This window comes from Monomorium pharaonis, chromosome 7 (assembly GCF_013373865.1).
Source record: "Monomorium pharaonis isolate MP-MQ-018 chromosome 7, ASM1337386v2, whole genome shotgun sequence".
NCBI lineage: Eukaryota > Metazoa > Arthropoda > Insecta > Hymenoptera > Formicidae > Monomorium > Monomorium pharaonis.
In genome coordinates, this window is record NC_050473.1 from 7,349,347 (window position 1) to 7,376,537 (window position 27,191).

Sequence of the window (27,191 nt, forward strand, 5' to 3'; positions counted from 1 at the left end):
TTAACGATGCCCGAGATTTGCGGTTTTTTACAGAAATATCTGAAAAAGTTTTGGGTGTAAATTCATCGGCGATCTTCAATCTTCAATTGGAATTCTTTTCCTCTCAATGCAAATTTGAATTTTCATCTTTCTTATAAGTGAGATTGCAGTGTTTTTGGAGTCTAAATTGACCTATTGGTCATTACTGCCACCTTTATGATTAAAGATCTCTGTTCAATGCATGCTTACGTATACTTGATAGCCTTGACAAAGGTACTCTTGGTTTGTCTTCCGAGATTATTACAAATCTGATATAATTCTTGAGAGATAAATCCAGATTTTTGGCACAGAAAGCAACCGCGCAACTCTTATGTCAATCATTACAATTTCTATAATCTTAAATAAATCACAATTTCAAGTAAACATTTATTATATTCTGTAAAAAATATTTTTTACAAATTATGAATATGTAATTTAATTAGAAAAGTTTTTCTTTTAAATTAAATTAGCATTATTTGGAAAACCACTACTTTATAAAAAATAAAGTTTATATTTCAATAACGTTGACTATATTGCATAAAATTATTTTTATGATTAATATATAATTTGCATAATAGGCAAATTATGTTCTTCAAATAAATAAATACAATCCTTTATTTTAAGCAAATGCGTTTGCAATTGTATCCAAATATATTAGTAAAATTTAAAAAAAATTATTTTTTTTCAGTGTATAGTAACATACAAAATAATTTAACACTCACCGTAAGATAATCACTACACAGTGATGCAATTACAACGCATATTATATCAATTTGTAAAATATGTAAATAAGTATTTTCCAGCAAGTTTTAACAACACTAAAAATTATGAATATATTTTTCAAAATAATTAGAGCGTTTATTGAGGTTGTATCTCGAGCGATACATCAATATCCGGAGCAGCTGTGCACAACCATAGTATTGTACGTTGTGCACAGAATAACTAAATAAATATTTATAAAATAAATACGTCAATTTTTCTGTCCTAACTGTATCCTGAATTAATTTCGATGAACACAATACTATCGCGCACTTTACACTCTATTTTGTGGATTCAGCGTCGTCTTCTACATTCTAAATACACAATGCGATTTTCTGAAGTCACAGTCTTCTTACTTAACGGTAACCGTAACTCCAAGACAGTGACCCGTTTCTTTAACACCGCAATTACTTATTCTTACGCGCTGAATCGTTTCGATTTAACTGGAATTTTAATACGCGACGGAACGGTTTTTGCGTGCGCGAGTTTCGCGATCTCGTAATCGGGATTTCCGTTGCCCACAAATCCCGCAATTCTGCCGCCACTCCGCCTTTCACATCGTCGCTCGAAGTTTAATTTGCCGAGCTATCGGGATATTCCGATAGTATCTGTCTTAGATCTTGTACGGATTCAAAGTATCGGGCGTCTTAATATAGCTGTAATATTCGAGAGGTTCTCGGAGTCCAGAGGAGAAGGTCGGTCCGGGAATCCGCGGAATCTCGCGGACCGCGTGCATAATATATTATTACGAGAGAGATATTGCCGGTCGGCGGCGGCCGAGGAGAGATCTACCGCTGCAGTTTAATCTGAGTGCATCTCGAGAGCGCGCTCCTCGGTCTCATGGATTGTGTACTGGCGCACACGATCGTGCACACGAGGATCTCATATTACGTGTTTACTCGCGTCAACATGATGGCATAGTATGACGCATAATATAATACCAGAGAGAGGAAGAGAGAGAGAGAGAGGGGGGGGGGAAGGGAGGAGAATTGTTTAATCAAATTAAGTCGGTTTATTCTATGCACACATCGTTCTCGCGACTCCCCGTTCGTAAAAAAACAAAGCCATGAGCTTGTCGTCGAATTTTATGCAGAGGCGGATTTATTAATAAATTAGCGACCCTTCATTGAAGCAATTTGTCCTTTTTCAATACATAAATTTCGGAAAATATCGTCGACGTAAATCAAATAGGTTTCTAAATTCGATACGTGAGTTGATCGATAACGTTTAAATTTATGTGCCACGAATGGTTTGAAAATGGACTCCGAAATAATGGCAGTTGTTTTACATGCTAATAGTTACTTTTTAGGGAGAGAGAGTAATATACTTTTGCAAGTAATTCTTCCGTTGCATTGTGTTTCGCTGCACTATCTCTGCGAGAATTCAACTCCTATTTGCCACTATTCTATAGACAGCCATTATATAATTATCTTATTAGCGAGGCGCGAGGGAGGGGAGAAAAGTTTAGGAACTACCCCTATTGAACTGATTTACACCAAGATTGCGTACCTGGGGCTAGCGCGCGAATTTCGCTGACGGTTCCTGATATTAGCTTTTCCATCCATTAATTCTCCCTCCCCGTTTTATTTTAATGAGAGGGCCCGGCGTCTGCATATTTTTTTCTTTTTGCCCGAGGACGGTACCCTTTACCCTTTACTCGTGACAAAGGGTACGATCTCGCCGGTTAGCGGAAGAAAAACTAGGCTTCAACTTTGAACTGATGCAACTCGAGCGGTATCCATCGCGTCGATCCCAACGCTGATACAAAGGACGGTGTAACCATTGTACCAGGCGAGGACGCTGGGTGGAAAAAGCTGGCGGTCTAGCCGGCGGGGGTTGGCGGTCGGTCGCGGCAGCCGAGCACCTCTCTCTCGGCGGAACTTTGGAAAATAAGAACAATCTCGCGCGCAGCAGTGTGTGTGTGTGTGTGTGTGTGTGTGTGTGTGTGTGTGTGTGTGTGTGTGCGCGCGTGCGTGTGTGGTGTGGTGTGGTGTGTGAGAGAGAAAGAAGGAGAAGGGAAAAGAGGGTGAAGCCGACGGCGGGTCTGTAACTAATGGCGACGCGGCCGCGACCTGCGAGGCAAAAGTGCCGGCGCTCGTTGCGCGGCTATAGTACGTACGGGACGGCCACAAATTCCGCCCGCGCTGCCCATAAAGCCGTGGAAATGGGAGCCCGGCCAAAACAATCGCGGACTCCGCGTATCCCGCGGGACACTGCGCCATTTCCGTATCCGGCGGTCTCCGCTTTCTCCGCCGTGTCGTCTTTCTCTTTCTCTCTCTTTCTCTCTCTCTTCTTCCCTTCCTTTGCCCTATCGAGGAAAGAAAGAGAAAGAGAGAGAGAGAGAGAGAGAGAGGAGAGACTATGGCAGCGTCGCCGCGTGCCTTTCTTACGACCCTTTCGCGGTTTTTCCGTTCTCTTGTATCGCGCGTTTCTTCTCCTTCTCTCAATGGCGCAGCGAGAACGTTAGATGGCTGGGAAAATCGAAGCGACGCGGACCGTATTGCCCATACGAGCGTGAAATCTGTAATTTGGCTGCGTACTACTAGAGCTGAAAATTATTCGATGAGAATTTGTGCCGATGTAACGAGGGTAGGTCTACAACTGAAGGATTTGAAACAGAAGGCTAACTCATATTTTGCAAAAACTGAAAAAAATAAACTTTAATCTACATTTAGTGGATAAACCAAAAGATGGTAACATATTTCCATAAATATCTAAGAAATAGCGATAATTCTGATATCGATTTCCTAAAGCAGTGCCTTCTCATTTCTTGGGAATTGAATCTTATACTTTATTAATATTAAAAAAAATATGATCTATTTATATTATTAATAAAGTAAAAATCCATAATTGTTTTATGTATTCGAAATTTTTTAATATAAAATCTGCTAAAAACAAACTCTTTCAAAATGAGAACAAAATTTACACATTTTCCTTTACAAATTGAAGAGTTTAAACAAGAGTGCGTATATCATTGATGACATTAAATCATGTTTCATATTTGTAGCACCCTACACACACAAAACTATTCATGAATCAAAAATATATCTCAAAATATATCAAAATGTTAATAATAAAACTAAAATAATTAGAGTATTTCAAGCATAGAATGTAATATAAATAACGGATGATAATACGTTAATTTATTTGATTTTGCATCGTATGCAGCACGATTAAATTGTGTCAATTTCGTTTGAGTTTATCCCATTAACTGCGCGGGACTTCAGTAAAACATTTTAATGCAACTTACGCTGATCAGGTCAGAAAAGCATCGTTGACGTTCCGCCGTATTAAAACGAATGCACTCCCGATAACAGAGCTATCCCGATAGCGAGCCACGCCGACGGTTTCGCTTTGCGCATAACAATATCGCGCTTCGAAATAATGCAGCCTCGTTGAACGCGACCTCCATTATCCCGGTAGTTGCAGAGTCGAGTCTCGCCTGTTTCCCGGGTTTGCTCCTCAAACACACCATCTCCTTTTTCCTTTCCGCTTTCCACCTCGCCGCGTAACCCGCTCGCCTCTTTCTCGCGTTTCTTGAAAATTCATGAGGATCGAAGTCTCACCGCCGCGCTCGCCAGGAAGTGGATTTAATTATTGACCCGCAGCCCGGGTCAACAATCAAGTTTCTCTAGAGCAGATTGACGGCGCGAGATTTTGCTCGAGCATTCCTACCGTTCTTTGGCAGGTTCTTCTATTGCCCGATCGCTCGCCGAAATCGCGATTGAAGCGCGATAATTGCCTCGTGAAGATAGATAGACGCAGCATGATTGCAGGCCAGTTAAAAGAAGAAGAAAAAGAAGAGAAAAAGTCACTCTTCGAGAGAAAGAAAGAGAGAGAGAGAGATTGATGTAAGAGCCCGTCAAGCTCCCGTTTCGGCCAACTTTATCAAACTGCTGACACATTGATGATTATGCCACGATTCAATTTCTTCCTGTCAGAGGTCATTAACATTGGTGTTTAGCAATAACCGAATACTATTCACGAAATTATCGCAATGCTATATTATTTTTTCTTGCTGTTTTATGCACCTTATTACATGTGTCTAATTGACTTTATATTCAGATTGATTGAGAATGCAATTAAAATATTTTTACAACATCTAGTAAATAGCCAATCTTCTGTCATTTGCTTACTAATTATTTATCATAGAAAGTTAATAGACAAATTAATAAATGAAGATCGGATTTGAATTTTCTACGGTGATTAGATAATCGTTTTGTCGATACTTCGGCATGATATAAGCGTAAAAAAAGCAAATTGCTATAGAATTCCGTTGGACGTGTATTCGCACCTTTTTTATCCCAACAGCAACACTTTTTGCCCATCCAAACTTAAATTGATTACCTACGTAAAAAAAAGTTACGACTGCCAGCTGGTCGAACTCACATTTTTCGTATACATCGCACGTTCGATCCCTCACTTAAAGGGTGCAGACTCTCCCTACATTCGCAACACTAATCAAACGAATAAACTTTGAGCTGAATGTAGATAGCAAGGATAAAGAAAAAAAATCTCATTTTTATTGAAAATCGCAATTAACCCAGGTAATATTGTTGTTACATTTTTTCTCAACTTCGCTCGCGTACATTTCATATCTCTATTGCTTTTTTTATGAAGAGCTCTGTAGCTTGAAATATCACGCGGAAACACTTAACTGTGTGCAGATATTACTAAAAAATTATCAACGCAGTTTTACATCTTCCATTATGATTTTCCAAATATCATTATCCAACATTTAACGTAATTAAATTACTTAGTGCAGATTTATGTCGCGTTGCAACGGACAGATTTCATTCTACGTCCTGCTCGAGATTTCAAACGTTACGCGACATTCACCATCCCACGATGTCGCCCTGCGTTACGACTAAGAAACAGGGTCGCGAATCGAGGGAAAACGATATTCAGTGTGCTTCGCCGAGGTGTGGATCGTAAATCGATTTTCTGGAAATTGGTCGTGTCGCCGCCGGGAACGAGCCGCGGGTAATATAAATCTCCCGGGGGAGGGGGGAGGGAATCGGCGCAAAATCTACAAGAGTCAAATTTATACCAGTGCGCATACCTTCACGCATCCCGCGTCACACACAGCGCGTATACGCATATATTACATTACGCAGACCGCGTCACAGGAGGGACAGTCCCTATTGGAATGCAGCTCCCGTTGAACTTTGGATGTCGGCCAAACCGGTTAGCCGCGGCTGGTGAGCACGCAAAAAGGGTGCGAGTCGTTCGTTGACGGGTAGCACGGAACGGGAAATTTCCGACGAGAGGAAGATAGCGGACTGGGGTTGACCAAGATCGGAGTAGGGCTGACACTTCACGTAACAAGTCGCGCGAGTGACACTTTTAACGAGAAAGAGTCACATAAAAGGTCATATGGGTAAAATCATGTGGGATCTGGGAAAAGGGTTGAAATTATATTTACGTAAAATTATGCGTGTGCGTGTGTGTATGTGCGCTTGGCAGATATTAATTTATAAAACGAGACGATCGCTCTTGAGAATTTGAAGAGAATATAAGATAATAAAATTCAGCTGAGACCGGAAGCCGAACAATTAGTTTGCAAGGTTGTTATTAAACTACACGACTTGTGCATCAATTTGCAATTAATCTATTATAATAATATTATGCCTTGTGTATAAATAACTTGATATAAGACTTGAAATGAATAATTTCGTTACATTTACCTTACCGTTATGTTAAAACAAAAACATGTTTGTTTATATAGAACGAAAAGAGATACCTACAGCTTGAAATAAACATAAGCATTCTCAAGTAGACTTCTTCAGAAGAGAGAATTCAGAGAATTTTCAGTACGCAATGCCGAGGTAATTTAAAATTCTTATTTCCCGCACTTCTCGGAACAGGTGAGAAGAGCGAGGAGATATTTTTCCGAAGCAGGTAATATCGAAGCAGCACGAATTTTCTTAGAACTATCGGTATCATCGCTTTTCCGGTGACCTACAGTCTTCCCGGGGCCACCTATATCCTGCGTACCCTTCTCCCCTCGAGCTGTGCCCAGTACCGAGTGCAACGACAGCATGGTGAACTCTCTTCGTGGCACAGTTAAGGGTAGGTAGATGCTCCTCTCCTCCGACTCCCCCTCGTAAGCCCCGGGTATATCCTGAGGCTCTCGGTAACGAGGTAGCGAGGATAAACCATTGAAATTGGTCAACACGAGGTTAAATTTGACGTCCCGTTCGATAAATCCGTGCCTCTTGATTAAATTGTACGCGACGTCGAGGACCGGCTGTGTGAAGATCGCGTCCCCGAAGATCGCGAGATTGAGAAAGCGATAGACACGCACGGCCGACACAACTGCGATACGTACAACGGTTTCGCGAGCGCGAGCCTGGAAGACGGATAGGCGCAATCGTCCACAAATAGACGAACAAGCGGTCCATCGCTCGGAAAAAAATTGAGATCACAAATCACAATAATCGAGAAACATACGTCATATAAATATCTCGTTGCGAGCAGAGTCAGACAAAATAAATGCACGTTATTTTAAAACGTGAGCGCGATGGATTTTAATGATATAAAGCTTTACTTACGAGAGAGGAAGAGAGATATCGAAGGAAGTTGGAAAATGGCGATGATATCCTTTATTGGCTCAATCTAGAAAACACAAGAAAAAAATATATACTTATATTGTCTTCAAAGCTGTCAAAAATATCTTACAACGGAACAAAGTTACTTATATTAAGTATTTATGAACAAAAAATATTCACAATCGGTTGAAAAGAGAGAGAAATTGTAAATTTATCGTGAAACCAATTCACACTTTTTTATCAAATTAACGAACTTGTTGAAATATTATGCTTCAAATTTTATTTTATTCGATTCGTGAAGATATTTTTACGATATTTATGATACGATCACATACGATATTTTTCTGTTGAAATTCCGACTGTTAAAGAGACGTTTCGATAAACATCTTCCTTTCCAATTACATATATTCCATAAAAAATATATTACAGAACTAGGAAATGACAGTGACATCCTTCAGTAGATACTACGATAAATTTACAATCCCTTTTCAAGATTGAGTATTATTTGTTAATTGTAAGTTTGTCCTGTTGAACGATTATCGACAGCTGTCGTCATAAAATATGCGATGTTCTCAAAGCTGTCAATATCTTTCGACGGAACAAGTTTATAATTAGCAAAAAATACTCAGCTTGAAAAGTGATTACAAATTTATCGTGTGAATCTAATCTGAACTTCCTTATCAAATTAACGAACTTGTTTAAATATTAAGTTTCAAATTTCATTTTGTTCGATTCAGGTATTGAGAAACGATATTTTCCTGCTCAAAACTGTTCAAGACTGTTTCTGATTTGCCTTTGTTATATACATTTAATGAGATATCGAGAAAACTAAAAAATAATAGTAATATTTTGAATCGACGTGAAAAATTTACTTAAAAAATAAAGTATGCGGTGTCCTGAAAGCAATCGATATCTTTCAATAGAACTATTGTCGTTAACAAAAAACCATTCAGTTTTGAAAAAAAATTATAAATTTATCGTGAGACTAATGCGAAACTTTCTTATCAAGTTAACGAACTTGTTTAAATATTAACTTTACTTATTTCAGTTTGATTCATCGGGTACGATACCTTTTTGCCGATTGTTGAAGAATGTTTTAATTTTATAAATATCTATTATTTTGCTTGGCGTTAGGTCCTTTCTGTTTTTTTTCGCTTCTAAGTTTTTACGGAAAAAATTCGATATTACGCTGTCTCTTAAAGAAGACGTCGCGAAGAATTCGTAACAATTTATGACGGATCCACGAACGGAAAGGGGATTTTTATGTTTCTCCCGATCTATAAAATCACATTACGGAACAGCGCGCCGACGCGCAAGTTTCAAGAACGAAAGTAAAGCTATTCTCGCCATCCTCGTAGCTCTTTCATCAGAATGCACCGGTGTTTATCACGCACTTGGTAACCGCCTCTGGCTCTCCGCAACGCGTCTGGAGCGGCGACTTACCTGGCACGCCGCGGGTAAATTGTACCGCTAAACTTCGTGAATTTAGTGAGAAACTTGGCTACCGTAACCGGGAGAGCGCCCGGCCGACGATTCCTGCTCTTTTGAACCGACCTTCGTACTTAACCCCTGCGGGCTGCTGTGCATCCGTTTTAAAAGGCGGAAGTTGAGTGGAGAACCGCGGCCGCGTTTCGCGGCGGCGTCGGCGGCGAACTAGTAATGAAAATGACACAACAAAAACCGCGAGAATTGAGACAAAGTAGTTTCTAGTAGAGAGTATAAAGATAAAGCATTGTAAATTTAATTAATGCTGCGCTAATAAAGGAGCAGTAATGCGAGAAAAATGATTAAGTAATTAAATTCTTATAATTTCTACACTCGGTAAATATTCACTGCGTTACGCGATTCCATCAGCGAGAGGCAACGATAACATTTTCATAATAATCTAACCTACGGAGTAGGTCTGATTTCTGCTCATACGTGAGATCACGAGAGGTTGCAAGTACGGTTAACATTCCAAGAAGAAACTTACGCATACTGCGGAACTGTTGCTAATAATGGCAACTTTGATATGAATTTCCTTAATGATTTGAGTTTGACACAGCGGCGTAGAAACTTAAACATATTTACATCAAGAATTGATTCCACGCCTCTACCTTTGCAACTATCAAGTTTCTCTTGCATTCATTATGCATTTCCTATACATAACGGTAATTTATCTCGAGTCTTGCTATTAAATAATAATTTTCTTTCGGCCAGAGAATTGCGGTTTAAGAGATTTGGAGAAATAGATTTTAAAAATAAATTTTTGAAAAAGGATCGCGAATAAAATATAAATAAACAACATGTTGTTTTAAAATAAAATTATTTTAAAAAACAATAACGCGCGCGTATGTATGTGAAGATATAACGCAGTACAGTTGCACAGTTATGAATTACCTGCCAAAAGACAAATTTCTTTTTAAAGAAAACACAGGCTGCAAATCATAACATATAATGCTTTATTCTTCGGTGAATATTATTGAGTTTTATCATCACTGCAATTCAATCGAATAAATTCTCTTTTTGTTGCCCATCATCTCGCTAGTTTTAAAATAAACGGTTCAATTGATAACGCGACGAAGCGGAATTGCCAGAAGTATAGAATACAAAGATGGGCTTTAGATTTTTAAATTGTAATATTACTGCCTTCGCAATTGTACAAGTGCTCTGTATACAACAATGAAATTTCCCTGTATAAAGCGTGACTCGTCGGTTCGCGAACGAATGTATTTCATGCTGACGTCATGTTTTTCATGGTAGCTACACAAGTGCGCTTGAGAGAGAACGGTCATTAATTATACTTATATGAAATTCTATTTCAATCCTGTTGAACTATAATAAAGAAGTTCGTTTACCTCGTATCTCACAAATGTGAGTATATGTGAGTATGTGACACGCCACGTATTTCAATATGGATATTTAAAGTAGCGGAAACATGCGTAACCTTTAATAATATTGTTCTCATATTTACAGAATTATTGAGATCCAAAAGCTCGTGAACTTTTATCTTTTTTATCATTGATTGCAAGACATATTTTTTAAAAACATGTTTTTGTACATTTTCGACGTTTGCGTACAACATACATTGTTATAAAATTTTTTGTTTTGTTATTTACAGCGTTTCAAAAAGCTTCGTTTCTTTCTCTAAAATATCGTTTGTCATTTAAGAAGATGCCTCTCACGTTTAACCTCTAAAGTTTAAGCTCTATTTAGGGTGATATCGGAAAGTGTCACCTAGAATTTTGCTTGCAATGCTTTGAGAGTCAACATTATAAGACGGCATGTTAAAAATCTTTCTCTCTATTTTGAATAAAATCTTAAGCTTCTGTTTAAAAAAAAAGACAAAAGGTATCTTTAAAAAATTCTTTAATACATAATTAAGAAAAATATAAATTATATAAACATAAAAATGAAATAATTAATAATCTATCATCTGTAACAATATACATTTTTAAATAACCTTCTTTCTTTCTTTCAATTAATGTATTTACACATTTTAAAAAATACTAAAACTATTTTATATTTTATAAGTTTACCAATCTAATTTCAGTTTAATCAAATCAATTTTTCGTCAAATAATTTTTTCAATAATATTTGAAGATCTAACTGCACGATAAACAACCATGCCAAGACGGTGATCAGATTTATTCAAATTAGACGTGCTATTAGGATGTAAACAGCGTCGTTAAATATCGGTTACTTATGTCTACCAAGTAATGGACGAATAATGAGGCTGGCAGCAAGATTTACCCATTGTCTAGTCCCCGGAGGCGTATTACGTTTGAATAAATCGATTCTTCTTTATTTTGCGGATCGTGTCCCCTCTATCTAATACAATTGCCAGTGCAGCAGCTATTGTGCTTCAGTGGTCGCATAATGTCCGTCTGCATAGTGTCTCGTGAGACTCATTCTCACGGAAATTTTAAATTCACATCGTTTACCATTAGCATTTTCTTTTTTCGATGATTTTCATTGGCAACTAAAAAATATATCGCGTTGTGAAATACATTTTTACCGAAATACTTTTTAAGTTTTCCTTGTTTGGTTAAAAGTAGTATTACTTATTAAAAATTTTTTTAACTTGTAAAAAAATATAAAAAATAAAATATCAACGTTTTTTTTTTAAATCCTAGAACATGGACATTTTTTTATAAAAATCCCACATTTCAATAAAATTATGTTACTTGTTCAAATTAATGTTTGAAAATTTCTGTTGGATAATATTTTTTAAAAACACAATTAGTTCTATTCCTTTCATGAGATGTTCAAGCGTTTTGGAACATTGAGAAGTTTTATACTAGCAATGATTCCCAAAAATGTGACATCTTGAACACGGAGATTTTTATAATATTAAGTAATCTGAATCTATGATTACAACAGTGTGATTTCTGGACTATTTCTCCTACATATATCTCGTATTCAAGAATTAGCCGGATTTTCACTTTCAAAATAAAATTCTCCGCTTGTTTTTCTGCGGACAAGTTGGAAGGATCCGTAAGGGAGAATGAAAACAGTGGTGCAGCATAAGATTACATATGTAATGACATCCGTCTGTGTGAAGTTAGCACCGCATCTTTCAAAATTGTAAGTTTTATCAAGAGTACTATTTGCACCCCAAAGAGTACTAGAGTTCCTGATAGGTATTAGCAAGAGTACCGCCGAAATATTTAGAGAAATTGCAATTTGAAAATATGAGGTGCTAACTTCCCGTGGCACCGCAACATGAAAAATATATTGTTTTAAAGATCCTATCTTAAAGTACTCGAAAAGTACTACAGTTCCTGATACATTTTAACAATAGTACCAACCGCCAAATATTATAAAAAAATTATTGAAATTTGGAGATGGCACCGCAAAATGAAAAAAATATTGTTTTAATGATCCCATCTTAAAGTACTCAAAAAGTACTAGAGTTCCTGATACATTTTAACAATAGTACCAACCGCCAAATGTTTTTAAAAAATTATTGAAATTTGGGGATGGCACCGCAAAATTAAAAAATCATTCTTTTAATGATCCTATCTTAAAGTACTCGAAAAGTACTAGAGTTCCTGATACATTTTAATAATAGTACCAACTAATAAATACTGAAAAAAAAAATTTTTTAAGATTACAGCCTATCTTTCATAAAAGTGGCCGTAACTCCTTTGCCTTTAATTTCACAGCTTTGTGCCTTAATAACTTTCGAAAGTACTCGCTGGGGTGCCAAAAGTACTCTAATCAAAACCCGGAAATTGTAAAAAAATTTTATCTCTAAGGGACTGACTGTATCTAAAAGTGGCCGTAACTCTTTTGCGTCAAGTTTCACAGCTTTGTGCCTTAATAACTTTTGAAAGTACTCGCTGGGGTGCCAAAAGTACTCCAATCAAAACCCGGAAATTGTAAAAAAATTTCACCTCTCTGGAGGACTGACTGTATCTAAAAGTGACCGTAACTCCTTTGCGTCAAGTTTCACAGCTTTGTGCCTTAATGACTTTCGAAAGTACTCGCTGGGGTGCCAAAAGTACTCCAGTCAGAACCCGGAAATTGTGAAAAAATTGTATCTCTTTCGAGGACTTAACATAATTAAAAGTGACCGTAACTTTTTTGTTTTTGATTTTATAGCTTTGTACCTCAACCTTTAAAAGGCCGGCAAATTGTACGTTATATATCAATCTATTTTTTCTAAAAACTTGTATTTATGTATATATATATATAAATTTTTTTACAATTTCCAGGTTTTGATTAGAGTACTTTTGGCACCCCAGCGAGTACTTTCGAAAGTTTTTAAGGCATAAAGCTGTGAAACTTGACGCAAAGGAGTTACGGCCACTTTTAGATACAGTCAGTCCCTTAGAGAGATAAAATTTTTTTACAATTTCCGGGTTTTGATTGGAGTACTTTTGGCACCCCAGCGAGTACTTTCGAAAGTCATTAAGGCACAAAGCTGTGAAACTTGACGCAAAGGAGTTACGGTCACTTTTAGATACAGTCAGTCCTCCAGAGAGGTGAAATTTTTTTACAATTTCCGGGTTTTGATTGGAGTACTTTTGGCACCCCAGCGAGTACTTTCAAAAGTTATTAAGGCACAAAGCTGTGAAACTTGACGCAAAAGAGTTACGGCCACTTTTAGATACAGTCAGTCCCTTAGAGAGATAAAATTTTTTTACAATTTCCAGGTTTTGATTAGAGTACTTTTGGCACCCCAGCGAGTACTTTCGAAAGTTATTAAGGCACAAAGCTGTGAAACTTGACGCAAAGGAGTTACGGCCACTTTTAGATACAGTCAGTCCCTTAGAGAGATAAAATTTTTTTACAATTTCCGGGTTTTGATTGGAGTACTTTTGGCACCCCAGCGAGTACTTTCAAAAGTTATTAAGGCACAAAGCTGTGAAACTTGACGCAAAAGAGTTACGGCCACTTTTAGATACAGTCAGTCCCTTAGAGATAAAATTTTTTTACAATTTCCGGGTTTTGATTAGAGTACTTTTGGCACCCCAGCGAGTACTTTCGGAAGTTATTAAGGCACAAAGCTGTGAAATTAAAGGCAAAGGAGTTACGGCCACTTTTATGAAAGATAGGCTGTAATCTTAAAAAATTTTTTTTTTTCAGTATTTATTAGTTGGTACTATTATTAAAATGTATCAGGAACTCTAGTACTTTTCGAGTACTTTAAGATAGGATCATTAAAAGAATGATTTTTTAATTTTGCGGTGCCATCCCCAAATTTCAATAATTTTTTAAAAACATTTGGCGGTTGGTACTATTGTTAAAATGTATCAGGAACTCTAGTACTTTTTGAGTACTTTAAGATGGGATCATTAAAACAATATTTTTTTCATTTTGCGGTGCCATCTCCAAATTTCAATAATTTTTTTATAATATTTGGCGGTTGGTACTATTGTTAAAATGTATCAGGAACTGTAGTACTTTTCGAGTACTTTAAGATAGGATCTTTAAAACAATATATTTTTCATGTTGCGGTGCCACGGGAAGTTAGCACCTCATATTTTCAAATTGCAATTTCTCTAAATATTTCGGCGGTACTCTTGCTAATACCTATCAGGAACTCTAGTACTATTTGGGGTGCAAATAGTACTCTTGATAAAACTTACAATTTTGAAAGATGCGGTGCTAACTTCACACAGGCATGACATCCTGTGCGCGCACGAGAGAATAAGAGACAGAGATGAACACAGGATATAAAATCTCCCTTGTTTACGGGCAAAGAGAAAAGCTATCTGACGCACTTTCGCGTCGTGAAGGTTTCGCTTCAAAAATGACTGTCATGCCGCAGGGATTCTTTAGGATAAAGTAAATATACAGTGCAACTCATATATGCAAACGTTGTAAGTATATTTCTTGTATCAAATGTATCACATGAAACTTCGCGAGATTGGCTTGGCGCGAACGCAGATTTGTAAATTATATAGAAAGCCCACGTGAATTTGAGGAATACAGTCCCTTTTTTATTAAAAAAAGTTTTATTTTGATTTTATTAAAATTTTATTTAAAAAACTTTTATTAAAACATTTTACTTTTTCATTAGAGAATAGTGAACATTATATTATTATATAAGACAAATAAGACAAACAACAAGCACAATAAATTGTCGTAAAGTAAAAATATAATATATTTATTAAAATTCCACAATCACACCTTATTTTGATTGTTTTGTATTTAGTCTTATTAGTATTGTATTACATTTTCTAATATGAATCTATTTGCATTTATACATTCTTATTGTTATTAAGTATTCATCAACCTTTCGTGCTATTGTTTTACACGCGATATTACAGTACACGTATATCTACGAGAAAAAGCGCTTTCGCTACGAAAGAAAGACACTGTGTTACGTAACCGTATCGCCATAAGGCGTACTCTTGGCGATATGTTGGTGTTTCGCTGACGGAAGTGCCGGAGGTCTTCGAGTCGTTCGAACCCTTTTACCCACGGCGCTTCCACGACGAGACTAAACTCATTATCAGATACTCGCTGGTTCGGAAACTGGGGCATCCTCGGCCTGGCCTCCATCGACCCAACGGGCGAATTTTATCGGATTACGGCCTTAATCGCGCCGTGATAGGAACGGCATAAATGCGGCGTAAACCTCTGCGTCTCGATAGACAGCGAAAGTCGGCAAATTGCGTCTTTTAAGAAGAAGCACGATTCTCCGCGCGAAGGTGGCATGATTAAAAAGATGCAAAGTCAGCCGTTACCATCGAAGTGGATTTATCATTGAGTGAAGAAACCAAAGTTCGGTATCGTTGCGCAAAATGCATATAAATCGAACCGACGGAGAAGAGATCTAAATAGAGATTGATGATACTTCAATGTTTTTCTTTTTCTCGTCTAAACTTATATATATTCAGAAATTCACGTCTAAAGTCAAATACGACTTTATGCTTGAAACCATTTTAACCAAATAAATTTCTTCAAGATAAATATATGACGAATTGCTGATTTTAAAAAGTCAGCTATTAGAATCAAGTTAATTTCAATTTTTGCATAATATAATAGATAATGTGTCTCTATTTTTAACAGTCTTGAAATCTGATCCAACCCTATCTTTCGCTATCCGTGGCCGTTGCTATGATATATAAGATAATTGTATGGATTATCGCAAAAATTCTCAGTTTACCGCGTTTTCCACGAGACAACGAGATCCTCGGTCGAAGGAGGAAGGTGCGCACGTCTTTTATTTCAATGCCGGTGGTTGAGGGGAGAAAATCTCGGCGGCGCGACGGTAGAGGGGAAGATCACGCCGGAGACGTCTCCTTAATTCCTTAATGTGGAATATTTCTGCACTTAATTAAACGTACTGGGCGCCGTTGGTGCCGAGCGGCCGTAAGGGCGTCGAGTTCCCTCTGAGTGCCGCTTGTTATAAAGCACACCTTTTATTCTTGGCGTCCCACTCCAGTTTCCGCGCGTCCCTCGCTTTCTCGCACTACCCTGTTCTTTCAGCTTCGTCTCTTCTTGCCTCGAGCACCCGGTGGCCACACCCGACGACCTGTCCCCTCCATGGACTTCAACTCGTCAAAGCTAATGTACAGGCGTAATTCCGCCTCTCGACTGGTACGAAGATTCTTTGACGGCGCGGGCGAGCTCTTTTCCCTTTACACTCTTTTTGTCATCGTATTATCAGACATAAAATAATTGTCAGAGAAAAGTTACAGAGAGATAAAGAAAGGGAGAGGGAAAGAGAGAGAGAGAGAGAGAGAGAGAAAACGTGGAGTTTAAGAAATTAAGAAGTGCACTTTAAAAGTGGAGGGCACTAAATTGGAGAGTGAAAAAATTTGGAGGGAAAAAGTGAGACCAAAAGCAAATGGAAAAAAATTACTGAATATGTTTGGTAGATGAAAAAGAGAATGAGAGAACGCAATAAATAAGAGATAATATGAAGATAAAGGAAAAAAGAATAAAGGAAACAAATAAGGGAAACATTTCATATGGAAGAGGAATAAAAAATATGAGGTGTATGAGAGAGAATATGAACATAAATTGAAGAACTATATATACAAATCAGATAAAATTTTTAATTATAAATTGAACAGATAAATTCACGTTATTTGATAAAAATTCAAAGCTTTACTTCATGATTCTTTAAGTATTCATCACTTTAAATGTAAATGAAGTACAAAACTTGTGTAATTATGTACAAATTTCTCTCGACATTTCGCTCACATAATAAAACCTGTTATCTCGGCAACACAACCTTATAACAATTCTCCGTGCTATGAATTATACGTTTATTTTGTTTGCAAAATGAAGTAACTAGGGGCTTCGCAAATCACCATGTACAATTCACAGGATGACGGTATAAATGGAAATATGCACGGCAAGAAATACAGAATGGGAATTTAAAATTTTCTCAACGCGAGGAGAGATCGTGTAAAATAATGCTCGAGGAACAATTGAGAATAACATAGATGTTTTCTACTTGGCGTCCATACATCCGCGATATATGGCAGATGCCAGACGATGAACAGAGATACGGAAATGCATCCGGCTGAAAAAGGAAAGGACAGGAAAGAGCGGGGACGGAGGGGATAGAAAAGTAGGGAAACGACTTCCCCATCTTTCCCCAGCTTAAACCGACGAGCAAAATTTGTTTATGCAAATTTTAATTGCGGCCCAAGGCGTAACTCCTAATTCCGTTGAAATTAATACAAATTGCATTCCGCCGGCGACTGCTCCTCCGGCCGGCCGGCTCTCTACTTTCGCGTGCAAGGCGCATTACTTCGGCTCCCTATCGCTATGAGACTTTTATGAAGGGAGTTTTTCTCCTTTGCTCCTGGCAGCAACGACTGCGCGACCGTTCGCCGCGGGATTACCTGATAGGCGTAATAACATCAGCCCTAAGTATGGTGATACTAAAAGTTATATATTCATGCAGCGGAATAACCAGCGCAGATATCGCTGAAGGCGACTGTAGTTAGGATGTTGAGACATTGTTACACGTTGTATCAAGAGTAGGGTAATATCGGGATACACCTGATGATGTAATTTAGTAAGTGAATTGCGGTTTAATTAATCCGTAAAGTCGGCTTACAGTTGTCGACTTGTTCTTTAATTCTTGTCTATTTCGACAATAACAGTCTTGAGATTTTCCTTGAAAATGTGACATTCCTGAAGTTTCGACATTTTCATTCATTAACGATACAAAATCTTTTTATTTTTGTTTATACAAATTTATTTTGTTAAACATTTTTTTTAACATCGTTTGCTAAGACTAATGAGAAATAGAATTAGTTAACTAAAAGATAAACAGATTGTTTTTACAAGTTACAGTAAATAGAACTACATGATGATGTATATCAATCGGACATGTGTAGTTTGATTTAGATCAGGACTCTACATAAATGACATTAAGAATTCACAAATGACGTTCAAGCATACAATAAATGCTGTATGCATGATAAATACACTTTTTTTCACAATGCGGAATATAAATTAATTTTTGTTAACAATAATCGGCACTATTAAATTTACAGCAATTTCCAGTCTTTTTTTACATTTAAACCAAAATACGTAATTTACTACAGCAACACTAAATATGCGCCCTTTAAAAGAAAAAGTAAAAAAAAGTTTTTTTTAATTTTGCAACAAATTCAATGTTTCGATTCTGCATTACGTGTCATGTTCAATGTAAAAGTTTTTTTGCTAAATTTTAAATGTTACACTACCAAAGCAATGCAAAACATATGTCCAAGAGAAACACCGTAAAAATGAACAAACGCGAAAAATTAGCACTCTCATGCACATGAAAATTCTCGGAATGCTAATCGCGCGGCCATTGTGGCTTGTGATGAGAAATGATGTAAAAGAACGAAATAAATGAACGTGATGGTGAAGGCTGGTAGAAAAAAATGTATTAAGTTACCTTCTAGTAAACTGAAAGTAAATTAACGAACGTTCTTAACGGTATTGCATTATATTCTTTGCGCACGAAAATAAAAAAAGAATATTACAAATAAGTGCAAAGACTGACACTCGATAGTGAGATATGATACTTACAGATTTAGAGATTTAAAATTTTCATTGATTTTAATTTTAGTTATATGTATCATATAATATAAGAATTTACATGTTTTTTTATATGCTTTTACGAGAAATCATCAATTGTGTGAATTATGATCTATATCGTCAATAAATATAAAAATATAGTAGAGTCGATAAAAAATAGGAGTCAAGATAAACATAGAAACTGTATGAAATAGCGTTATTCGATAACTTAAATCTATCTTGATTGTCTTCATTGTGCAATTGTTACAAATTTTGCGGGAAGCTAGCTATAACAATTCAGCGTGACCAATCCATAAATCCGTAGGTTTTACTGTTCGAATATACGACATTTATGACGCATATTCTGTCCGTTATACACTCTCGATTTATTCCGGTCAGTTTATTAATGCCATTTATCGGCCTATTCCTCGGTTTGCTGTGCTGTATTTGAAGATATGTTAACAAAAAACAGAATACGTGCAATTGAAACTTGTAACGATGTATTTTGAAACTTATGAAATAAATTTTCAACAATTAACGATGTCTGATTTAATAATAAATCGTATTTCACATGAGAAATTTTGTTACTTAATAAAATCTTTTTTTGTTCTTTTCCATTGAATATCAGATTTTTGATAAGCCATTTCTGATAATATTATTTCTGAATAATAAAAATTTATTTCTTCTTTTGCCAATACTTTTGCCAATTCTTTTGAAATTGGCAATTCAATAAGTTAACATTTTCACTGTTTTATTAAAGTTGTACAAAAACAGTATTCAAAGAGGAAGCCAATTTACAGAAAACAATTTTATCTCATCAGTAATTATATTTTCATTTATTTCAAGTTATTATAATATTATTATGACGGTGACAATTTATTGTTTTTATTGCTTCTGTAATAATATTTAAAAATTTAACGGGAGAATTCGTATTTTTTATCACTTCGCTTTTTAAAAATAAAACTAAAAAACATTAGTTATTAATTATTGCAAGACATGTTTAAGAAAGTATATCGTATTTACACCAAGTTCAAAGTTTGTGTTTTGCACTGTTCTTACGTATCTTTCGCGTACACTCCAAGTTCGAAATGTGGTAAAGCGACTACGACAAATAAGTTACGATTATTATATGTTGCAACATGTGACTGAAAACACAAAATTGCATTAGTTGTTCAACTGTGAAGTTCAAATTGTCGTCGTCTTTGCCACTTAAGATTCGTTCTAAACAACAAAAGTTACAAAATCTAAACTATATGCTTCATCTAGTAAAGCTGAATTTATTAGCACGAAAGGTAGGAAATATGGAAAATAAAAAAAGAAAAACCGCAAATTTGTAAAGAAATAATTTAATACGTGCAAGATTTCGTTTATTTTAGATATTGATTATATGAATTTATTTCCCTGGTGTTTTTTAAGGTTTTTGTAAGTGCTGTATGCTTTTTAATAAAGAGAGAAGAAAAACAACTCACGTAAAAATTTTCTAACGGATATCACATTTCTTATAAACATAAGGGAATACACTTCTGTGTGTTAATATTTAATAAACAAAGGATGCAAAGGGCAGTAATGATCCTCAGTTCGTTGGCAGATAACGTAGTACATATACTATATATGAGGATGATAAACTATCGTTGGGAAATGAACAAGGAGAGAGAACGAGAGAAAGAGACGGATATACCGCTCGTGTAAGCAACTCTCGAAGGATACGTGCTCCGCTGTCATGCATACATCGCGTTTCCGTCTGTATTTATGTGTATTCTGCTGCGCTCTGAGAAACGTAAACCTATACATCTTTTAACAAAGCTGACTCACAATTAGTCGGAGTCAGCTTGAGCTGAATGCGATTAATCGATACGCGAATGTAGCGAAATGTACACGGACGAATACAAAGTCTTTAAATAAAAAATAAAACAGAATTTAATATAAATAAGCTCATTAGTTAAATTTACATATCAAGCGGGGGAAAGAATTTTGCATTTTTTCAGGAAGTAAACATTTCATAAACGTTAAATTGTTAATTTTAGCTAAAATGTGTGTTACGTAATTTAATCAAAATTAAATAAATTTTAAGCTGATATTTTTTATATTCTTACACTTACATCATGTTCATCTCTCGAGTTTAAATCAATTTTCTTGTATTTATTTCAAACTTTTTGTGGATGGAATTTTTATTGGATTGAGGAGACAGTAATATATATCTTTGATTTCTGTTTTGATATGCTTCCAGCTTATTGAAATGTGGCTACTGCATCACATAATTCTTTAGAGTATATTCGAGAGAGTGGTTTTATTAATTAACTACTAAATATCGTAAAAACTGTCATGTGTCAGCGTTATATAGTCTAGAAAGCAAGAACAAAAAGAGGATAATTAACGCGAAGAGAGCCGTGCATTCTTGCAGCATGTATGTAATTTGCAATTTTCGAAATTATTTTCTCCAGGCAAACTTATCGCAAATTCGCTGTGGGCTATACATCTGCGATATTAATAATGTGTCATACGATATTAATAATGTGTTATACGTCACGTGTCAAAGAGTAAAATCAACACAATGACTATTTTAATTACGCGATTGCTAAGTCCGATCCGCGCGTTATTTTATTAAGATGCTTTTTAATTAGTAATCTTTGAAACAGACTTCTTTGTTACAAAAGGAAACAGATTTAAATAAAATTTGTTCGAAAAATAAATTTGAGATGTGTAGGTCACATTAACGAGTACACATTGAAATATATATGCATAGCAAAAGCTTAACGATGAGAAGTATAACGACATGCGTTTTTCGCAAAATTTGCCACAAAAATGAAAGATTTATTTTTATTGTGATTTGAGATTAAAATAAATTACATTGTGTGTGTGTGTGTGTGTGTGTGTGTGTGTGTGTGTGTGTGTGTAATATAAACACACACACATAAAAAATAAAATATAATATAAATATGTAAAATATAATATAAATATACATGTAATATAATATGATTTTATCCAATAATAGGTATTAAACAAAAGATATGCGCGTTCTTTCTTGGACACATTAAAATTGTCCTAATAGCAGATAGGAAATTAAGATAATAGTAATTGGCATTTTGACGTGATTTTTCAGGTCATCGTTTGTGACGTTTTTCGACGCTCGTTGCAGCTCTCAAAAATTGAGATCGAAATGGAAGCTCTAGTTGCGGTGCAAATTTAATTGCACGTCGACAGCGGCGCTTTTTGCCCTGCTCTGCCAAGGGCATTACTGCTGCATCGGTCGATTCGTAAAGCGAGCTCCATACGAGTGCGTGAACGCGGAAGAATGCAACGTTCCTCGCGCGTTACACACGCGCCGCGTAAAATTTAATCGGCTGCGTTACGCTCAATTACGTCGACGCGTTTAGCGGTATCTTTTTTTTTCTCCCCTCCCCCCCTTTTCCTGCCGCGCGGGACGTGTCGTTGCGCGTGAAACGCGCCACTTGACGAAACGACCTTTTTTTCCGCCCTGTCGTTTTGTTGCCACACAGCGTCACGCGAAGGGTTGTTATTTTAACGACACGGCTTAGCGCTTTTAATTCGTGTTATCGGGTGCTCGATAAAGCGCCCTGGTACGATCATTCGGGGAAACCATTAGCTCTTTGTTGTTGTTTTTTTAGCACACGCTACACGCCAAATCGAATGAATAAAGATTACGAAAAAAAGGGGGGAAATATAGTAAATCATTCCCATGCAGTGTGCAGTGAGCAGTGCGTACAGATTATACTTTGGTAGCAAAGGGAGCAAAGACAAGTAATGTGCAATACGAGAACAAACATCTGCGAATGTCTATTCTGAAGCTTTCTCGCCTAGTTATTCCTCACAAACCTGTAGGTTCATATAGTTAATGCTATTCTTAACAAACACAACCGTTTCTAATGCAAAGAATAATTTTTTAACTGCACCGTCAATTAAAAATTGTGTGTGAACTTTTCATAATTTTCTCAGGGCACATATGTATATGATATTCGTAAGTAAATGTTAAATTTTTTCCACCATAAACTTCGATCTCGACTTACCTTACTCTTAATCTCATTTTGATTCCTAGAACTATTCTAAAACTTAAAGTCAATCAATTCCACCGCATCGGTGGAAACGAACGTGACGAAATGGCATTTACAAGTCTTCTCCGTTTTCATAAATCGCACAAAGCGATTCAAGTATAATTGCCGTAACCTTCCGAGTGACGCGGCTAATTTTTCCACGAGTCTGATACAATCAAACAACAGCAGAGCGCGAGCTGAGGTGACACGCGACATCGCAACATTCGCGCAAACCCTCCCGCAAATGCTTCAAACTTTCTCATGCCGGATGATACAAGCGCGACGTGAATTTCTCCGTGGTAAGCGCGCGACGTAGGCTCCGAGGAGCACTGTTTGAACATACAAGAATATCTCGCCGCCCCCCCATCTCTTTCAGCCGTTGTAATCCCGCCGCGAACAGCACTTCGAAAACGAAGCGTACAAGAAGACGTTGAGCTTACTCGACGACACTCGAATTTTCGGGGCAAACTACTCCTACCCGCGATCCCACGGCAACCGCCGCCGTGACGAGTCTACGGGAGGATGAGCATGCTCACACAGCGTCGACTGTTACGACGAAGATCCGGGACTAACAACGAGAGTTGTCCTTCTCGTAGACAGGAAGTCGCGGAAACGAGCTCTGACGTTAAATTTGAAAATCCAGTCGATTGACGTAGACGCGTTGCACGATGTACACGTTCCTTGCGGATAGGGTTGCCATATTAAAATTTGTTAAACTAGAACTTACAGATCAAAAACCCCGGACATTTATGTTGCAACTCCGGACATACGAGAATACGTTAATTACACGTGATAAATATTATAAATTATAAAAGCCGTTCGATAAGTGGTCGTGCCATTTGAAAAAGCACGGTAAAGAAAATAAATAATTAAAATAATTAAAACCCTGGACGCACATAATTTTTCCAGACAGATTTTCAACATTTTCAAAATATGTGCTTTTTATTATAAAAAGGATGATGGAAAGCAATCGGTTTACGTAGTGGTAAACTTTGCAAATAATATAAAAATAATATAAATACTTTCACAATGGAAATATTATAGCTAATATCGATAACTATCAGTAATAACAATCAGTTAAAGGCCGATCTCACCAACTCCGGTTACTTTAACCGGCCAGTTATTCCATTGGAATTGACCAATTGTATTTGTGGTTAAGCAAAATTAACAAATGCGATTGGTCAATTCCAATGGAATAATCAACCGGTTAAGGTAACCGGAGTTGGTGAAATCGGGCCTAAGTCGTCTAATGTAATTTACAAAAATTGTTCCAAGTAAATGATAACAGTAGTTATATCATTTATTCGAACTAATTATATTTTCAAATCCATAGAGTCCCATAGCATACAGAAAAAAATTACTCTCAAATTGAAACTTATGTATTCAAATTAACGCGATCCTTGTTTCATGTATAAGCAACAATACATAATCTTCTTAGAAAATCTTAAATTTCAAGATATTATAGTCTTATTTCAATACTATAAGTATTATTTTAAAAATATGATGTAATTGTTTTGATAATTTTATTCTAAGAAAATTATAATCTTCGATTTAAACATGTAGTATTTTCTATCCAATATTTTTCTTTTCCATTCAAGAAAATTATTCTTAAATAACAAGAATATTATTTTCTTGATTAAACTATATAAAATTTTAAAATAAATCTTCAAATAAATCTTTTTGATTTAACGCGATATAATCTCATTTCAAAATTTTAAAACTGGAGATATTGTCAAAAGAAGAATATTCTTTTTTTCTGTGCACTGAGCCTGTTGCAAAATGAGCTTTTTTCTTTATGCATGGAACTCTATGAACGAGAGCAATTTATTAATAAGACAAATTGCGCATTACGGAAGCAAATCACTTACCAAGAAGTATCTTAAAAGCGATAGCGGCATCACCTCTCGTATATGTGGTCCATATGTGTCCTAAACTTGATAACTTCACGATTTGTCAATGAAGGTTGTGTTGTTCATCATATAAATCCTCGCTAGTGCTGCTAATAAAAATATTATATCATATATTATACAGTTCTTCAATAAATATGTACTGACGATGACGCCACGTGCCGATTAATTCCGCGAGTATAATAAATTTACTCACCAGTCAATGAATCGACGATGTTTTCCTCGTTCGCACACACACTCGCGCAGACGATCGGAAATGCTAACGACGCGACAGACTTTACACGCCGATTAACGTCGTCGACTCGGTTCGACATCCCCGGCGATGCCTTCCGTCGGGATACTCGTTCTCGACCGACGAGCGACGGCGAGGAACGCGACGAGATTTCACCTCGCGACAAGAACTCACGCGATTTTCGCGCCAATTTCTCACTGACGAGAGGGGAGAAGGACGCGAGAGACATGACCATTTCGCATGCTGATTAACGGCGTCGGCTCGATTCCGCGGGGATACTCGCTCTCGACCGACGGAGAGGACGACAAGACGACAACGAACGCAACAAGATCTTACCTCGCGGCACCAAGAAGACGAGACGGTTAATGGCGGCGACGCGACACAACACTTCGTTGCGTACGCCGGACACTGGGCGTCCCGCGACGACACTCCCGTCACAACACTTGTGTCCCGAATGCGTTTGCGAGCGATCCACGGTGATCGCAAACTCGCAAATCGCCAAGAAACACGCGAAGTGGAAGGATAACTGCGTGTCCAACGGAGAGTGACCGCGACACGACGCGAACGCGGGCGACGGCCAAGTACAACCTGAAGTACGACCATTGTGCACTAATTACGTCACAACAATGGCCGTCACCTTGCACACGACGCGACGAAAATCTCACGCGATTTTTGCGCCAATTTCCCACGGACGGGAGAGGGATGCGATCACTTTGTCCGCCGATTGATGTCGTCGACTCGGTTTCGACATCCCCGGCGATGCCTTCCACGGGGAAATTCGCTCTCAACCGACGAGAGGATGGCGAGAAACGCGACGAGATCTCGCCTCGCGGCACTAAAAAGGCGAGACAATGGTAGCGACGCGACACTCTTCGTTGCCGGACACCGGCATCCCCGGCGATGCCTTCACTCTCGATCGACGAGGACGCGAGGAACGCGACGATATCTTACCTCGCGGCACCGAAAAGACGACTCTTGCCGAGTCGAAAAACGCACGATCGCGAAACGTAAACGACGCGACCTTCCGCTCGCGTGTCCGCGATGATACTGAGTCGCCTGGCGAACCGTGGGAGGGGGCAAGTAGCCGATTGGCCTTGACAATCGAAAGAGAAAATTCGTGGAAAAGAAAAAACTCTAGCGCTTCGGCTCGTGCCTGGCGTGTGCCAAATGTCACATAAAAACATGAGCTCTGCTTCCGAGAAGCAGATTATTTATTTTAATCGTAGTGTTTAAAGGCCATTGCACGTACATTTCCTTAATTGTAATCGTAAGATTTTGACCAATTATATTGCTCAAATTAGTCGTAACCGACTGAATTAATTAAGCAATCGTATCGCTCACTTTCTTACGATTACGATTAAGAAAATGTACGTGCAATGGCTTTAAAAAGAAGAATGAATTCTTGTCTCTTAATTTGATATGCAATAAAATATTTGTTTTCATGTTTTGTTAATAATAACAGTAATAATATTAATAATTTTATTTTAGATTTACAAATTATATAACGTTTTATACGCTAATATTTTAAATAAATTTTAAGTCATTGTGTCTGTGAGAATTAAAAAATTATAACATATAATTATGAAGTAAAAATGTAGAAAATTAATTAATTTTAAAAAATGCGAACAGACATTAAAACTCAATTTGTTAATTAATTTTATATTAATTAATAAATTGCGCTAATAAAATATTAAATAATATAAAAGTCGAGTTTAATTATAATTAAGCGTTTATCTTAAATTAGTTTTAATATGTTTAACACTAAAAATATCATAGCGCCGTGAGAGAATATAAACTCTGAGAAGATAATGTTAAATATTTATCGAGAAAAAGGCAATCTCTATTTTCAGCAAATAAGCTCTCGAAATTCGATATAAACCAATTATATCGCAGCAATAACAGTTTGTGTAATTGCCACGTAATTTTTTTTTTATATTTTACATATTTATTAAAATATTAAATTTATATTATATTTATTATTACACACACATAATGTGTTTATGTGTGTTTGTAAAATCTAAATATATACACAGAAAAAAAATTTAATATAGTCAATAACATATGTGATTGCGGGCTACCAACTACATAAAATACTCAATACAATAATATTTTCTATTAATGCAAGTACAATGTTAATACTGCAATATAGCATATATTATTGTATTGAGTATATTTGTAGTTGACAGCCCGCAATAACATATCTTATTGA

The 27,191-nt window shown here is 36.7% G+C and overlaps 1 protein-coding gene across 3 annotated transcripts in view; it reads right to left on the bottom strand.

Moving 5' to 3' along the window:
• The window catches only part of LOC105835071 (neural cell adhesion molecule 2), a 237,225-nt gene extending 211,284 nt beyond the window's left edge, over positions 1-25,941 (bottom strand). Inside the window, exons 1-3 of one of the 3 annotated variants that reach the window (XM_036289629.1) lie at positions 24,947-25,941; positions 24,712-24,839; positions 7,332-7,395 (exon numbers count right to left, since the gene is read on the bottom strand). The gene's annotated coding sequence lies outside the window, so the exon portion shown is untranslated. Of the gene's footprint in view, positions 1-4,027; positions 4,168-7,331; positions 7,396-24,711; positions 24,843-24,946 lie in introns of those variants that run through there. The other 2 variants (XM_036289628.1, XM_036289630.1) reach the window with 2 other exon arrangements.
• Positions 25,942-27,191: the final 1,250 nt, after the last annotated feature.